The sequence below is a fragment of the Octopus sinensis genome, linkage group LG4, assembly GCF_006345805.1.
Source record: "Octopus sinensis linkage group LG4, ASM634580v1, whole genome shotgun sequence".
Taxonomy (NCBI): domain Eukaryota; kingdom Metazoa; phylum Mollusca; class Cephalopoda; order Octopoda; family Octopodidae; genus Octopus; species Octopus sinensis.
In genome coordinates, this window is record NC_043000.1 from 139,942,545 (window position 1) to 139,957,544 (window position 15,000).

A 15,000-nucleotide genomic window follows, 5' to 3' on the forward strand; every position below is an offset into this window, starting at 1 on the left:
CATCTTCTTCAGATTTGAAGTTTTTTCCTTGCAAAAAGTTTCTAATGCCTGGAAAACGTGATACTCGGTTGGTGCAAGGTCTGGTAAATATGGTGAATGACAGAGTACTTCCAACTTCAGTTCCTGTAACTGGAGTAGCGTCCCTTGTGCAACATATTGTTAACCATTGTCTTGCAAGAGAATTGGCCCGTCTCTATTGACTAATCTCGGTTGTTTAATTATAAGTTCACTCATCATTTCATCCATCTGGTTGATGTATACATCTGCTGTAATTGACTGACTAGGTCTCATGAAGCTGTAGAGGATGACACCAGAGCTGGGCCACCAAACAAACACTATTAGCTTTTTTGGGGGGAATATTCTATTTTGAGTTGTGTTTTGGCATTTCGTCTCTATCCAACCACCGTACAGAAAATTTGCTATTGTTGAAGAAAATCCATTTTCATCATACGTATCAATACGATGCAAAAATGGTTCACTCTTATGCCATGATAACAAAGAACAGCAACTTTGAAGATGACGAGTCATTGAATGCTCATTCAGTTCGTGTGGTACCCACTTGTCCAGCTTCTTTACCTTGGCGATTTGTTTCAGATGGAATCGAAGCATCAAACGTTGCTGCTAACTCACGGGTAGCTTGAGATGTGTATCCGCTTCTACTACAGTTTCCAGCTCATCATTATCCACCTTGGTCTCAGGTCAACCAAGGGACTGATTTTCAAGGGTAAAGTCACCAGACCGGAACTTCTGAAACCATTGACGTACAGTGCTCTTATTCGCCACATCTTCACCAATCAACTCATTGATGTTTCTAGCTGTCTGCAATGCATTGGTTCCACGAAGGGAATTCGTATTTATAAACAACACGAATATTTTATCTATTCATGGGTTCACAAAAATTGATTTACAAGAGAAAACTCAGAATATAATCAGACACCATGAATTGCATTTCGAAAAGTGATGATGTAACTCTTCAACGTTATAATACAGAGAATCGTCAGGATAAAACATTAGAGTTAACAACTGTCAAACTTTGGTGCATAAGAAAATCGGACATTTCATTCTTAATGACCTGATATATATATATATATATAGATAGATAGATAGATAGATAGATAGATAGATAGATAGATAGATAGATAGATAGATAGATAGATAGATAGATAGATCTAGGTATATATATATAGATAGGTAGATAGATATACATATACATACATACGTATACATATATATATATATATATTATATATATATATATAATATATATATATATATATATATATATATATATATATATATATATATATATATATATATATATATATAATTAGTGAATGGAAGAAATGGAGTTGAACGAAGATTGTACAGAATTCCTTTTATTACATTCTACACATGTTTCAAAGGCCACAATTTTCCAAATTCTGATTAAATAAGGATACCTTATTGCAGCTTTCTCTTCAGGAAAAACCAGGAATTACGTTGTCAGAACAAAACAAAACAAAGGCGCAGCAAAGCAATTCGAACGAGGACGCTCCTTAAGAGCCCATGGGTATATATATATATATAATATATATATATATATAATATATATATATATATATATATATATTATATATATATATATATATATATATATATATATATATATATATATATAATTAGTGAATGGAAGAAATGGAGTTGAACGAAGATTGTACAGAATTCCTTTTATTACATTCTACACATGTTTCGTCCTCGTTCGAATTGCTTTGCTGCGCCTTTGTTTTGTTTTGTTCTGACAACGTAATTCCTGGTTTTTCCTGAAGAGAAAGCTGCAATAAGGTATCCTTATTTAATCAGAATTTGGAAAATTGTGGCCTTTGAAACATGTGTAGAATGTAATAAAAGGAATTCTGTACAATCTTCGTTCAACTCCATTTCTTCCATTCACTAATTATATTAAACTTCAATTATCCGCACCAACGCACGGTTGCAACACCATATGGTAATATCTCCAACCGTGTTTTTTCTGCTGTGATTTTTGCTACCCAGGTATCGGTTAAACTTTTGAATAATCCGTAACAAGATAATTCATCTTTCCATTTCAACAAATATATATATATATACTTTATTTAAAGCAGCAGAAAATTCAACAAAACCTGTTACTCTGAGTTTCACGTTCCCGTTCGTCGGACAGTTTTTTCTAGCAAAAACTGTCCGACGAACAGGAACGTGAAACTCAGAGTAACAGGTTTTGTTGAATTTTCTGCTGCTTTAAATAAAGCATATTACTCTACCACTGGTATTTGAGTACTCTTTTTTCCACCTTGTTTCATATTTATGTGTTTACTCCGGTATATGTATATATATATAGAGAGAGAGATAGATAGATAGATAGATAGATAGATAGATAGATAGATAGATAGATAGGTAAATAGATATACATATACATACATACATACGTATATATATATATATATATATATATATATATATATATGTGTAAAGAGAGAAAGAGAAAGATAGAAAACTAAATTCCTTACCTCTTACATGTTTAAAAGTAGATGTTCGAATAAACATCGACAATTTGCCTTGGGACGAAATAGCTGTAAAAGCGAGCGAGATGAATAAAAGTTTATTTCAAAATTGCAGTGGGTTAACGGTGGACTATAGTTTCGAGTTAATTTAGTCTAATTTCGCACTTATTACTCTCCTCAGCACCATCTCCCCATATTTACGAGAAATATGTATAATCTTAAAATATTACCTTATTCATCAGCAGCAATTCGAAGTTCAAGGTGTATAAATATTTTCAAAAAGTGGGAGAATAAGAAGGTATAAACGTTCCTTCCGAAAGATTCAACATGCTTCTTGCCAAGGCGGCAAATTATGCAGATATATATAGAAAGAGAGAAAGAGGAAGATAGAAAATGATCTTCCTTACATGTTGAAAAATAGATGTTCGAATAACCATCTACAATTTGCCTTGAGACAAAATAGCTGTAAAATCGGGCGAGATGAATAAAAGCTTATTTTAAAATTACAGTGGGTTAACAGTGGACTACGGAATTTGGACAGAACTAGAAAGATGTTCACAATGCACAATGCACTCTATCCTGATTGTAAAACTGGCCGGCCGACCGACTGATCGACCGACCGATACTACCTACTAGGAAAGGAAGGTGGCGTGGGATTACTAAATGTAGAAAACATTGATGATAATGAAATACTGGGTCTGCAAAAATTATGCAGAGTAAGAAACGAATATTATTGGCAGCTATAGATACCCAAAAAGGGAATAAAACAGTATAATTCAAAGATAAAAGAAAGAACAAGAGATTACACAAATGAAAAGAAATAGAATTACATGACCAACCCATGCAGCAAACTGAAAATCTTTCAAGTAAAGATCGCTAGCTCTAGTTAATGGACGGCAACTTAAAACGAGACAAAAACGCTAATTATAGCCGCTTGGGAAGAAACTCCTAGAACAAAGCCGTTAAAGAAAAGGTCAACGAACCTCAATCAGACAGCAGATGTAGAATTTGTTGGAAAGGAGATGAAATTATCAATCACATTTTGAGTGAGTGCAGTATACTGGTACAAAAGGTGAATAACCAGACACGACTGTATAGGCAAAGAGTGCATTGGGATGTTAACCGAGTGAGTGGATTCAAAAGAATGGAAAGTGGAATGAACATAAACCAGAGGCTGTGATAGAAAATGAAAATTACAAGAACTTAAGGGGCCTCCCCATAGATACTGACCATAATATAGAAGCAAAAAAAAAAACATAGGCGCAGGAGTGGCTGTGTGGTAAGTAGCTGGTTTGCCAGCCACATGGTTCCGGGTTCAGTCCCACTGCGTGGCACCTTAGGCAAGTGTCTTCTACTATAGCCTCGGGCCGACCAAAGACTTGTGAGTGGATTTGGTAGATGGAAACTGAAAGAAGCCCGTCGTATATATGTATATATATATATATATATATATATGCGTGTGTGTGTTTGTGTGTCTGTGTTTGTTCCCCTAGCATTTGGTGTGTTTATGTCCCCCTTACTTAGCGGTTCGGCAAAACAGACAGATAGAATAAGTACTGGGCTTACAAAAGAATAAGTCCCGGGGTCAAGTTGCTCGATTAAAGGTGGAAGGCGGTGCTCCAGTATGGCCGCAGTCAAATGACTGAAACAAGTAAAAGAGTAAAAGAGTATATGATTACACAGAAAAATTTTAACTAATTGTAAGATCATAGATAAGTGAAATTCCCTATGGTAACAGGGTCAGTACCAAAGAAATTGAAAAAAAAATAATTAAGAAATATCAAGATCTAGCCAGAATGTTGAGGAGTCTGTGGAAGACCAAGACAAAAATTATTCCTGTAGTAACCGGTGCACTTGATACCACACTCAAAATGCTACATAAAAGGCTGAAAGAAACTGGAATTGGAACTAGCATTGTCGTGTAGCAGAAGGGTGACATCCTATATTTAGCAAAAATTCTAAGAAAGATTTGTGAGATTTGAGGAGACTTGTCACCGAAACTTAAGGTAAAATACCTACTAACTAAATTAGCATGTACATGCAAAATAACAACAACAACAACAATAATAATAATGATGATAATGATGATGTTGATAATAATAATAATATGTTATAGGATTGAGGTAACTCCTCCAATAGGTATACAGGAGCAAAAAAAAATGGCATTCTTTTTTTTTATTATTTTGCTTCCGTATACCTACTGGGGGAGTTACCTCAATCCTATAAAAATATTACCAAAAATGAAGTAGATTGACAATTTTATTTTTTGAACCTGTGGAAGGTACGCTGGATGCTGAAATATCGTTCACTTGAAAACAATGGCACTCATATTCTTTTTTTTTGCTAATAATAATAATAATAATAATAATAATAATAATAATAATAATAATAATAATAATGATGATGATGATGATGATGATGATAATAACAAAAGATGCCCAGGTGCAGTACCAAGCAGTGGCTCTCATGGCTTCTGATCTTAAATGATTGGAAGTGTTATCATGTACATTGGTTCCTCTTGGTATAAAAGATTAGCGACAGCAAATATTCTGCTCAGTACAACAGATTTGCTTGTCAGTTGTTTGACCTTCACTAGTTTTGCATTTGCATGTCACTTAGTGGCTGACGACATGTGCATCTCTGGTCACGAGCAGAAGCAGTGGAGGAGCATCATAGCCATGTATTGAGAGGGGTTCTTTGGGGCTTGAATAATTCACCTCTGGAAACATGGATGTTTTGTTTAACATCCTTAAACAAGCCTTATTCAAGGACCTTTTGAGCGGGATGGGTTACTCGACCAGAAGGAAATTCTAACTGGGCCCCACCTGCAAGGTCATGTGCTGTTTATCTTGATATGAAATCACCATGTGGCGCACATATGTTTTTTTTATGCATGTGCCTAGTGTACCCTTATCAGACGGGTAGTCATGATGGATATACTGGGCTTCGTATATTTTACCCCAGTATCACTTTGATGGCCTGCACTGCTCTCTCACTCAATAATAATAATAATAATAATAATAATAATAATAATAATAATAATAATGATGATGATGATGATGATGATGATGATGATAATAATGATGATGATGATGATGATGATGATGATGATGATGATGATAATAATAATAATAATAATAATAATAATAATAATAATAATAATAATAATAATAATAATAAGAAGAAGAAGAAGAAGAAGAAGAAGAAGAAGAAGAAGAAGAAGGAGAGGAGGCGGAGGTAGAGGTAGGGGTCTGGAGAGGAAAAGCGACCATTTACAGGATTGAAAGATAATTTCAAGAAATATACGGAGAATTGAAAGATTTTAAACAAAAGAAATAGTCAAAAAGGTTTCTTAGTCCCTGGTTTTATTGACCCATCACCTTTATATAAGAAAAATTCAATTGTGTTTATTGGAGTGTGAAGAATTTTAATGCGTATGTATTTCATAGCCTGTTTTCTTGGCTGAAATTGAATATAAAGTTGAAAATAGAATGTATCCTATGTTCTGAGTAATTGTTTGTTTTAAAAAGAGTAGTGTGAAGGTGAGGGAGTAGGCTGTGTGCATGTACTAATGTGTATCTATTCATATACATACATACACTTACGCACATGCGGGTATCTGTGCAATTGTATACATGTGATAAATACGTATATGTATATCATGTCTATACACACACATATGTATATATATATATATATATATAGATAGATAGATAGATAGATATAGATATAGATATAGGGATAAATACATATATGTATATCATATCTATACACACACATATGTATACATATATATATATATATATATACATATATATATATATATATATATATATATATATATATATATATATATACAAAAATACACACATATATGCACACGTATACGTATGTGTATGTGTGCGTACCTTAAAAACGAAGTCTATTCTTCTTCAGCTGATAAGCAACAAGCCTCCCACACAACCCTACACCCATTCCTTTAGAATAAGTATTTAATCAGAACGTAGGACACATGCTATTTTCAACTTTATATTCAACTTCAGCCAAGAAAACAAGCCATAAAATATATGCACATTAAAATTCTTCATACCCCAATAAACACAATTGACTTTTACTTATAAAGCTACTGGTTCAATAGAATCAAAAACTAAAAGATCTATTTCACTATTTCTTTTGTTTGAAAGTTTCAAGATACTCTTCTTTTCCGTTTCCCCTTCATTCATTCTTTCAATTTTTCTTTACTTTTTTCCTCCATTTCTGCTTATAATCCCACTTTACCTGCTTCTTTTACCATTTCCTTTTCTTTGTGTTTTCTTCGTCGTGTTCATCTTTTTCTCCTTCTTATCATTCTCTGTCTTTATTTTGTTTGTTTGTTGCTTTTGCTGTCTTCACGTTATAGGAATATGTAGCCAATACGCCTCTCCTATGTTGTTTGCAGCCGGCTGATCCAAACTGACTGATCAATGTCTATATATATAAGCCTTCTAGTACATAAAAGTGAAATAGAGATTCCTGGTAACGACTCACACAAAACTCGTCTTTGAATATATATATATATATATATATAATGTGACCGTGTGTGTACCGTTAGCGATTTTTTTCCTCCGTCTTCCCTTCTCTGGATCTTTCCTTTTCCTATGTTTCTGATGAAGAGCTCCGCTCGAAACGTAAAATCTTCCCTTCCTTCCTGAGCGTCCAATAATACTATATTTGTTCCATGTCCTCGCGTTGTTGTGTTTTCTCTTTGTATTTTCATGTTTGGATTAACCATATATATATGTATATATATATATATATTAGTGTATACTTTTATTCTTTTACTTGTTTCAGTCATTTGACTACGACCATGCTGGAGCACAGCCTTGAAGGGTTTTTAGTCAAACAAATCGATCCCAAGGCTTAATTTTTCAAAGCCCAGTACATATTCTATTCGTCTCTTTTTGCCGATCCGTTAAATACGAGAAACTAAACACACCAACACCGGTTGTCAAGCAATGATGGGGAACAAATAGAGACAAAGACACAGACACACATACACACACACATACAGGGTGCAATGGGTAAATTGTAACCAGTTTATATTTTTAATTTCGCGCACGCGCATAGTTTATTTTTGATTTTGTCGACTACACAGAATAGTAGGATCAGTTAGGCACTGTCTGTAAAAAAAAAAAGATAGCACCATGATGCAATTCTCTCTGCCAGAAATTTTGAAACGACATGCTGTACTGCTTGAAATAGGAACATTTCAGAGTGTTTGGGTGTCAATCTGAGGTCAGTGCAGAGGATTCGGAAAGAGTTGGAAAAGTCTATCTGTGATTACGATAACTCACTCTGATTCTTCTGATAATAAAAGAACTCTTGAAATTGTTGGTGAGCTCCAGGCCATAATTGACAACGATCCCTCCAAGTCAATCAGAACCATAGCCAGACACATGCGAGTGTCTGAGTTTCTTATCAGGCAGGTAGTACATGACGATATTCGGTATTCTTCATACAAAATGAGAGGGGGCCAATTTTTATCCTAAGCCATCAAGGACAAAAGGAAAGGCCATGCTACGAAGCTTTAGAACAAACACAATCATCCCCTCCAATCGAACATGCTTTGGCTTTTCTCAGACGAGAAACATTTCTGCTAGGATCAGATGGTGGACACACAGAACAGCCGTTGGTTTGCCATGTCCCCAAAACATGTACCGAGAGTGATAAAAATCAAATATCCAGTCAGCATCATGGTGTTTGGAGTGATCACTAGTGATGGCGACGTTATGCCTCCATCTTCCCACACGGCCTCAGACTCAATACAGAGGCTTACACCAAGTGCTTGGAGGAGATAGTGCTGCCCTGGGCGAAAAGGGTGGCTGCTGGAAGACTATGTCTGGCAAGAACCCAGTCATGTCGCTTACATATCCTGAAGGGACAAATCTATTTCTTTTACTACCCACAAGGGGCTAAACACAGAGGGGACAAACAAGGACAGACAAACGGATTAAGTCGATTATATCGACCCCAGTGTGAAACTGGTACTTATTTAATCGACCCCGAAAGGATGAAAGGCAAAGTTGACAAATCATCAAGGCACAGTTTAAGGAAGGTGAAGAACAGGAAGGCAAAAATATTCCTAGTCCCTAAAACATGAAAATCTGGACAGGCTTCAAAACCGCAGTACGCCTGCGTGTTACAAAGGGCAAAGAGGAGGAATGGTTGCTAACACTCAGGGCATCTATTGTGACACTACATCATCAAGGATGAAGATGTTGACTGATAAACATCGTGTATTTGTGTGTGTGTGTGTGTGTGTGTGTGTGTTCGCGTACGCGTATGTATCAAGCGTGGTGATTATTATTATTTATTTTTGGGATGCTTCTATTTACTCATTTGACCAGTATAATCAGTTTATTACTAAATCCCAAAGGTAACAGGTAAAGACTATATGTGTGCGTGAAATGCATACACACACACAGGCACACGCATATATGTATATATGTATATATATATATATATTGTGTGTGTGTGTGTCTGTGTGTGTGTGAGAGTCTGTGTGTGTGTATGTATGTATATATTATATATATATATATATATATATATACATATACATATATATATAATATATATGTATGTATATATATGTATATATGTATATATATATATGTATGTATATATATATATATGTATATATGTATATATATATATATATAATATATATATATATATATATATATATGTATGTATATATACATATATATATGTATATATATGTATATATATATATATATATATATATATATATATATATATATATATATATATATATATATATATATATATAATTGTTATTCATTCACTTCCAACCAATCAACTCGATGTTTTTATGGTAATCGATTTTTTTGTATGAAGTTGCTGTTGTTGATTTTTTTAATGTTTGTTTTATTGCGATTATAACCACAGTGTCCGTTGGTTTATAATTAACATTCTAATAGATTCTTTAGATTGTTTGCAATTTCACGGTGATGTTGATGATGTGGCATTGAAGAAAATACTATCTATACACATCTTCAAAACGACCAATTTTCTATGGTTGTGATGTTAACAAGCAGGAAAATCCATTCACATCCGTTATTTATCTTGTTGTAATCTTTTAACCTCGCATCAACATGATGATGAAACAACATTCAAGCCGTTAGTACAGAATACTTCGTCTTATGAAATATTATATCCGGAAGAATCATATACACTATTTTCTTCTTGAAAGTGGTAAGATGTTTCATCGCGAAGATATTACTGTTATTTTAAACCCTTATCTCACAGAAATTATATTCAACGTCTGCGTACATGAATTGAAATTTCAAGGAAATTATTTCAACATCGCCAATCTTCGTAGCAAAGGCTCAAATGCTAAGATATATTGAAGAGATAAAAAAGGGTCACTCTAGTAGAACAAGCGCGCGATGCCTAATGGATGTGATAGGTGTTTGTTTAATTAGACCAACAAAAATATATCGTTGTACATGGTAGCAAGTCTGTCTTTAAAGAAGCGGATGATACCTGCTGTTTTATCAATTTGCTGCAGATCAATCTTTGAAGAATTGAGAAAGAGGAAACTTTTCCCTATTCAACAAGTATTATTGCTCTTGTTTGCGTTTAGTTGTTGCTAATGATGTAGTTGTAGGTGACTTTGCTATTGATGATTTTGCTTGAGTTGTTCCAGATTTTTCCTTTATTTCCAGCTTACGGGAGAAGATGATCCTCAAGGGATTAGCAGCTGCATCCCTATCATTGTATTATTGCTGGGGCAGTGAAGATAGTGCTCACTTAACTGAACTGGTAACGACGGGAAGCACTCATTAATTTAAATCCCTTTCAGAAAGTGCAGAACTGGTCAAAGGGTTTCTTTCGTAGACTGCTATGCCTGTTGTTACACAGACAATACTAATAAAAGACGTTATCTTTGCTGTTCCCTATTTGACGTATATTTGACATTTATTTAGAAACAAGCATTTTTTGGATCAGGTAAAGACGCTCGTTATTCAGGCCAAACGTAGGATGATTCTATTCAGAGTTGTTTGATCACTCCTGAAGAGGCAATATGACTTTTGGACGGCCGATAACGGTAAAAGTAAATAAATTTTGAAAAGAGATTTAAGTTTGGACATCATAAATATCCTATGCTACAAGGTGCGTAGCCTAGTGCTTGAAGATCTTATTTGTAGACAAAGCGGTAGGTTGTAGGTAAACAAGGCGCTCCACTGTACACTGTTCTAGCCGAAGTAGGTGAAACATGAGCACCATCCTAGCGCTAGTGAAGATCTTGGTTTGTACAGCTGTTACATGCATGATGTTTCGCAGAGTTCAAAGAGTAGGATGGCCGAGTGTGTGTCTAGATTTACTCCAGCCTATTAAACCCCACAAACAATTAACGAAAGTATGGAACATGCTAACAGATCTTACACACTTGTGATTGACGGTTATGTTTTGTAGATACCTCAAGAGAACTTAATTGTGATATAAAATAATAAATGCAGGAGTATGTATATACGACTTCGTGTACATGATTAAGGAATGTAACGCCATCTTACGTGTTTGCAAGTGAGGGTGATTTCTATGACAAAAGGTCTCAAATGATAAATAACGGGCGAAGTTGGACTGTCCATTTGTAAAAAAAACACACATACAAATGCATATTCATACGTACAAGAATACGAACGCGTACAAAGATGCACACATACAAATATATGCATGCATATTTACATGGGTGTGTGTGTGTTCGCGTATTTCTATCTGTGTGAGTGTGTCTGTGTATTTTATTTATGCGCCCTTTTCAAGCCTGTGGCGTATGTGTTTCCCCCAGCTGGACGGGACGCCAGTCCATCGCAGCGTTACTCAAGAAACAGGAAGAAGGAGTGAGTAAGTTGGGGCGAAAGAGTACAACAGTGGTCGCCACCACCCCCTGCTGGAGCCTCGTGAAGCTTTAGATGTTTTCGCTCAATAAACATACACAACTCCCGGTCTGGGAATCGAAACCGCGATCCTTCGACCGCGAGTCCGCTGCTCTAGCCACTGGGCCATTGTGCCTCCACATTGCGTCTGTGTATTGTAGAAGTAATATTAACGTTTATTTACAATTTACATGGGAAATTCCTAAAAGTGGTTGATAGTCACTTGTAGAATATCAGGGTACCCAACAGCCCAAGACCATTGTTATACATCCTGGCTGCAACATTCAAGACGAAACAGAAAGGTTAACACTTTCGTCCGAATTATATTTGCTATATTAATTAATTCCGCAAAAGATTTACTTGAGAGCAACATTTCTCTCTCTCTCACCCTTTAACTTTTTTACTTCAGGGACTAATCGGAGTTGATGAAATATTTCCAGATTAGAAAAGCTCAGTTTTCACTTTTTGCAAGCTCGTCTACTTTTCTCTCTTTTAAGCCATAACAACCAATAAGACGAAAACAACCAGCCTCATTTTTAGAGCAAACACTTTTTTGCTAATTGCTCTAGATATGACGATCTGCAATTTCTTCAGAAAATACTATAAAATTTCACTTATATTGACTCAAAGTATTAACAAAGTAAACAATTTCTAGATTTAACAGACAAAAATAATCAATTTGTGTCTTTTTCCTATTGCAATCTTCAAAACTCTTAATTATCATGCTTAGTATTTATCTTCTAAGCTGTATTCCCACGTTACAATAGACAGCTGTTTTGAGGCTTATCCATTTAATCAGACAGTCATTAAATATACCGAGTTTAAGAGAGAGATGAAATTAGAAGTAAATTAATAACGATTTTTATTACGATCTTCATTAAAACAGAATTTAAATTTGCAGATACAAGAAGTAGCAACAAATCAGGTGAGATAGAAAGAGAAAGAGAAAGAGTAAGAGAAAGCAAAAGATAGAGAGAAAGAGAGATGGGGGAGAGAAATGAAGCAAAGAATGGGATGCCGACTAATGAAGGTTTGTCGTAACAATTGAAAATCATAAACGTCTCGACGAAACTAATTAGAAGAAAACACATTGAATCATAACATATATTTAATGATCACACAATAGACATGTACTTCTATAATTTCATCAGTCTTGTGGCAAATAATGAAATTATTATTGTTTTTATTATTTACGTTGTTGCCGCTTTGTTTTATATGAACTGCTGCGAGTCTCACTCGAGATTTCAAGTAACTAAGTTGGACGTTTTCCTACGGGTATTATTAATAACTGACAGAGGCACCCGGCGTTGCTCGGGATGGAAATTGTTCCTTATATATTAGAAGAAAAAAGCAAAATATGTTGTATAGAAATTCTTCAAATGGGATACATGATGAAATCAATTCTGAATTCATAATAATAATAATAATAATAATAATAATAATAATAATAATAATAATAATAATAATAATAGTGATGATAATAATAATAATAATAATAATAATAATAATAAGAATAATAATAATAGTAATAATAATAATAATAATAATAATAATAATAATAATAAGAAGAAGAAGAAGAAGAAGAAGAAGAAGAAGAAGAAACAAGCACAGGAAAAAAAAAAGCTAGGCGCATGAAAACCCGTGCCAAAACTGCGGCCTTAGATATTCTGAATAATAAATGGCAAGAAAAACCTCTCTATGGCAAATACCCAAAGAGAGCGAATAATGCAGATATCGACAAAGCCCTGACCCATCAATGGCTAATGGCCTCTGGCTTAAAATCTGAAACAGAGGGGTTTATCATAGCAGCTCAAGATCAATGCCTACCAACAAGAAACTACCAGGCCAACATATTAAAGATCAGAAGCAGTCCAACGTGTCGTGTATGCAAGCAACAAAATGAAACCATTGACCATGTGGTCTCCAAGCGCAGTCTTCTAGCGCCTACAGAGTATCTCAACAGGCACGATAGAGCTGCACAATATATTCACTGGGTAATCTGTAAAAACCTGGATTTGCCCCATGAAAAAAACTGGTGGGAACACAAACCACCCCCAGTGCTTGAAAATGACCACATCTCACTCCTCTGGAACTTCACCATTCAAACTGACAGGAAGATAGATGCAAATAGGCCAGACATCATATTGAAAGACTTCAAACAAAGAACATGCCTCCTCATTGATATGACTGTCCCAATCGATATAAACGTATCTGTCAGGACCTACCAAAAACTGAGCAAATATAAAGATCTTGAAATAGAAATCAGCAAAATGTGGAAGCTGAAGACTAAAACAATACCTGTTGTCATAGGTGCCCTGGGAATGATAGCGAAAGGGGCTGATTGCTACCTAACTCAGATACCAGGAAACCCAAAAATGGCAGAAGTTCAAAAGATAGTGCTCATGGGAACTGCTCATATCCTACGCAAAATACTCTCTATGTAACCTCAAGGTTTAAAACAACCATAATTTTCGGTTTAAAAAAAAAAAAAAAAAAACTTTTTTTTTTTTTTAGACATTCATTAGTACAACATCCCCACCCCCCAAATATATGGCACACTAGGCATAACAACAACATGAACTTCCAACCCTGTTGTCTCTTGAGGTCTCTGGGTGAGACTTGGAGCCAACTTGTACAAATATAAAGCAAAAGTCAAATATAGAATAATAATAGAAATCAGCAAAATGTGGAAGCTGAAGACTAAAACAATACCTGTTGTCATAGGTGCCCTGGGAATGATAGCGAAAGGGACAGATACCAGGAAACCCCAAAATGGCAGAAATTCAAAAGATAGTGCTCATGGGAACTGCTCATATCCTACGCAAAATACTCTCTATGTAATCCCAAGGTTTAAAACAAACCTTTTTTTTATGTATTAGACATTCACTTGTACAACACCAAAAAAGCCCAAATATATGGCACACTAGGCTTAACAACAACGTGAACTTCCAACCTGTTGTCTCTTGAGGTCTCTGGGTGAGACTTGGAGCCAACTTGTACAGACATAAAGCAAAAGTCAAACATAGAATAGTAATAATAATAATAATAATAATAATAATAATAATAATAATAATAATAATAATAATCCTTTCTTCTATAGGCACAGGGCCTGCAATTTGAGAGGAGTGGGGCCCAGTCGATTACATCGACCCTAGTACTGAACTTGTACTTGTTTTATTGACTCCGAAAGGATGAAAGGCAAAGTCGACCCCAGCGGAATTTGAACTCAGAATATAGCGACAGACGAAATACCGCTAAACATTCCGTCCCAACAACAACAATAATATTAGGTTGTCAAAAAAGTTCTTGCGGAATTTTTAATTTTGGTTTAAAATGTTGTATTTTCAAATTAATTTTCGTTAATTTACTTTGACTTTATATATCGTTTTAAATCCCGTTTTTCACTCTATGTAATTGTGTTACTCTTTTTCTTTTTGAATAATTAAGCCATTTTTTCCGGAACGTTGAATACAACATGGACAAAAAGCAATTTGCCCAATTTTCTTAATCCAGTTCAAGCTAGGCCGAAAAGCTGCTGAAACAGCTCG